Below are 4,065 nucleotides of genomic sequence, written 5' to 3' on the forward strand. Positions count from 1 at the left end.
TGTACCTAGTCCTCATCCACTTAAATAGGTCACCTCCGCAGGAGCCGCATGGCTGCATGGCGTTACCATGGAAACCAGACAGCCATAAGGGGGATTAGATGTGATGAGCTGTCACATCTGAAATGAATACGGTGGTTATAAGAAAGTGGACTGTCACTGGTAGGGGGAGGACGGTTGTCTGGGGACCAGGTGAGGAGACGACTCATTAGAGGACAGTGTTCATCTGTTGTCTTGTTACAGTTTGATGTGTTTTGACAGATTTATGACGGACTCACACAGAAAACTTTGTTACTGTTATATTATAACTCAGAAGTATGTATATTAAGTTGGATGGTTGTAACAGGGTCGGGTGTGACTATTTCTCCAATCAGGAACAAGTTAGGAATCAACTGATTCACAGGCTCAGGCTAGTCCTTATTCCACAGGTGATGAAGTCACACCCTGTGGCTAAAACAGACCATTTAGAGAGAAAACTCATTTTGAGGTAAGAGGAATTTTTTTTAATTTTATTTTACTTCATTTATTTTTGCGACAGTGCTGTCTGTTTTGTAGTTAAACTCTTCAAACTTAAACCATGTTTATTGTGTCTGTGTGGATATCGGTCATGCTAGCTGTCAGTGCTAATGTTTTAGCTGTTAGCTGTAAAGTAAGCTAGTTCATTGCTACAAGACTCTGGGTTAGTTGTAACAGCAACAAACATACACAGACAAACACAGACTCACACAGACACATAAATGTTGTGTGTTGAAGCTGGTGCACATTTTGTTCAGTTTTATTATTCTGTTCAAATGTCTTATCACTACTATGACTGATGGTAACCAACACATGTGGCTCACACACACACACACACACACACACACACACACACACACACACACACTCACACACACACACTCACACACACACACACACACACACACACACACACACACACACACACACACACACACACACACCAACTATGATAAAAACTCATTTAGGTGTTGAATAAAAAGCAGCAACATCAAGTGTTTGTTGTCACATTTCATCCCAGGTGAAACTGGTTACACCACCAGTCCATCACAGTGCTGACACATAGAGACCAACAACCATTCACACCCACAGCCAGTTCAGAGTTGCCAATCAACCTAAACCTGCATCTGCACAGGCCTGTGAGAGGAAGCCGGAGGAAACCCACGCAGACACCCGCAACTACCCCAGACCCTTCTTGCTGTGAGGCGACACTGCACCAACCATGCCGCCCTTACATTTGGATTCATATCAGATGATTTCTTTTGACCTGAACAACAACATCGACAACTCATAGACATCTGAAATGGAAGAATGGCCCCCACTGAGTCACTGTTTTAATGTTTAATCACATCACATCTGTCACATCTGTAACATCGTCTCATGTACAGAAAACATATATTAATTAATTATGTATCATTCATTCACACTTGAACCTGCTTTTAGGAAATTTGCCTGTTGCTATTAAAGCCGCAACAACAGAGAAAAAGCTTTTACATTCTTTACTGTTTTGTTTTTTTTTTTTTTTACTTGAAGCAGCACAGTAACATCCTCAGTGATATCCTAGCTCTCATTTGCCCTGTGGACATGTCAAATGTTTTGTTTCCAGAAGGACTCACTGAAAATGTTTGTTTTGCCTTTAAAAACCTCGCTAATAAATAGGAGCGTGTGAGAAAACAAATACTGCGCTGACACGCAGATCAGGCTGACAGCGTCACAAAGAGCTGTTTTCTTAGAGGGGCACTGTGAGCTGAGGGCCCCCGAAGTGCGGCCCCAGGTTAAAAGAGACATCACATTGTGATTGGACTGGTAAATGAAATTCTACTGGTTTCCTCTGAGAAACAATTTAACGACTGAGCGACCGCCCTCCTCACCGAGTCGACAGCAGCTCACGTCTCTCAGCTGTAAACAAGCGAGGCCAGAACTCTATTACTGCATAAATACACTATCATCCAGGGCCAAATACATAATTGCTGCTCTTCTCGGGCCATGGGTGACGGCCTGAGTGGATCATATCATTTTTGGAGCCAACAAATGAAGGTGCATCATACTCCTGTGTTTCCTCCTGACAGAGATAGAGGGCAGTGTTTGTCTGTTCATGTAGAGCAGAGACAAGCTGCTCCAGATGAATCAGGGATCAGAGAGAATCATTTTTACAGATGGAAAAAAAAAAGAAATATTAAAGCATATTCCCACAATTAGCTCTGCTTTGAAACTCTATTACAAAAATGAATTATCTTCCGAGCCTTTCACTTCTGCTCCATCTCCTGCACACAGCTGGGTGGAGCATCTAACTACACTCTGATCCTGAGAATGATTACTTACTAATGACTGCTCTTATACTTTTTTCTCCTTTGAAGACACGTTGAGAGCATCTTAAGGATAATCTCGAGTGCATCTGTCTCTCTTGAGGAGTTAAGAGTGGTGTGGGTTTTGTAAGCCGCCTCTTTTACCCTGAGTGTGTGTGTGTGTGTGTTTCCAGTAGGCACTCTGCTTGTGCTCCAACCTGTCAGGAACAATGCTGGAAAAAAGCCCTGGACTTTGATCTGGACCTAACATGGAAATAACAGAGAGACACAAACAGAGTGAAAAAGGATTGTTCCAGTTGAAATGTGGGATTGTTGAGGCCGTCACTGTTGACACTCAGGAGCCAGATCTGATGTGGTTTGGTTTGGTTCGGTAAAACTGCTGTTTTTTTATTTATGCTGGACCTTTCTTCAAACTGCATCACTGCTCAGTGACATAATGTGTTGTTGAAGTTGGGGCAGTTGACGAAAACTGAATCTGTGAGGGCAGATGAGCTAAAGTTAATGTTTTTCAGTTTCAAACCCAGACACTGACTTGTGTAGCAAAGTGTAGATAACTGAGTTCAGAGTGGGTTCGGGCCGACACTTACCGACGACCTTCACTGACAACCAAATCCCCTCGCCGCATCCCCGCCAACAGATTAATAATCAAATCCCCCTCTGTGTGCCATCTTGCCTCCTTCTCTGACAAGACAAATGTGTGACTGTGACAACCAGTGACATAATAGGGTTTTGCATGTCTCTGAGCTCAAGTGTATAAAGTCAGTGTGCGTGTGTGTATGCGTGTGTGTGTTTTCCTGCTGTAGGTGGCTAAGATTACTGCTCATGTCTTGATTGGACAGCCCGCCTTTTGATGTGTCAGCCAGACGTCCAGGAGAACTCCACTGAGTGATTTATGAAGGTGCTGAAACACACACAAACACACACACGCACTTAAAAGCACATATACACACACTGATTGCCTGCCTGCAGAAAGACACAGTAGTAGACAGGACGCAGGCCAGGCCTGTGTTGTCGGATGGTGCAGACTAAACAGTAAACAGGCACCTCACAGGGCAGTTTACAGACTCACTCTGCTGCATTGCTCAAACAAAACAACTTAAACAAACAAAATCTCACATTTTCCACATGCAGTGTGATCATAAATCTTCATGTTCCCAAAAAAACTGAAAAAAAGTGGAAAATACTCTTTGCAATGTATTCCCATTATTGTTCATGAATGAGTGATTGGACTGTGTCTGTAATCACAGAAATGTGTCATACCAGAGTAAAGTCGTAAAATAAATGTCACACTGACAGACTCTGTGAGCTCTCTGTGTGATTGTGTTCAGTGTATCTGTGCGATGTCTGTCAGCGGAGTCTTTGTGCTGCAGGCTGTATAATAGGAGGATCTGGCTTTATAATGGGACCCCTCTCTATGGGCCCTGGCCCGCTGCCAGCAACCCCAAATGCCTCTCACTGGCTGTTGGTTTAGCCGTTGATCCCTGGAAGTGGCAGTGGACGATTGTGGCTGCATTGGTGCTCGTATAAATCACAGGATATGGTAGGTTTTACTGTGGTTGATTTTTTTTTTTTTTTTACATCTCCACAATGGGCTCAGCCTCGCTAACAAAGCTGAGATGCTTTTTACCCGTGCTTAAAATAGTCGTCTGTCTTCCGATGAGCCTGTAAACCAGCGGGCCACAACACAGATCTACATCTATAATGTTTCTTTAGCCTCTTTCATGTTCGTTAGTCTCATACAGTCTGA

The 4,065-nt window shown here is 43.4% G+C and overlaps 1 long non-coding RNA gene across 1 annotated transcript; it reads left to right on the plus strand.

Moving 5' to 3' along the window:
• The first annotated feature begins 313 nt into the window (after positions 1-313).
• On the plus strand, positions 314-3,688 carry LOC139626108 (uncharacterized). Its single transcript, XR_011692113.1, has 3 exons — positions 314-484; positions 1,034-1,212; positions 3,122-3,688. It is a non-coding gene; the product is annotated as an uncharacterized lncRNA (long non-coding RNA).
• Positions 3,689-4,065: the final 377 nt, after the last annotated feature.

This window comes from Trachinotus anak, unplaced genomic scaffold, assembly GCF_046630095.1.
Source record: "Trachinotus anak isolate AG129_WGS33_773 ecotype Australia unplaced genomic scaffold, CSIRO_AGI_Tana_v1 ptg000010l, whole genome shotgun sequence".
In the NCBI taxonomy this organism is placed as follows: Eukaryota; Metazoa; Chordata; class Actinopteri; order Carangiformes; family Carangidae; genus Trachinotus; species Trachinotus anak.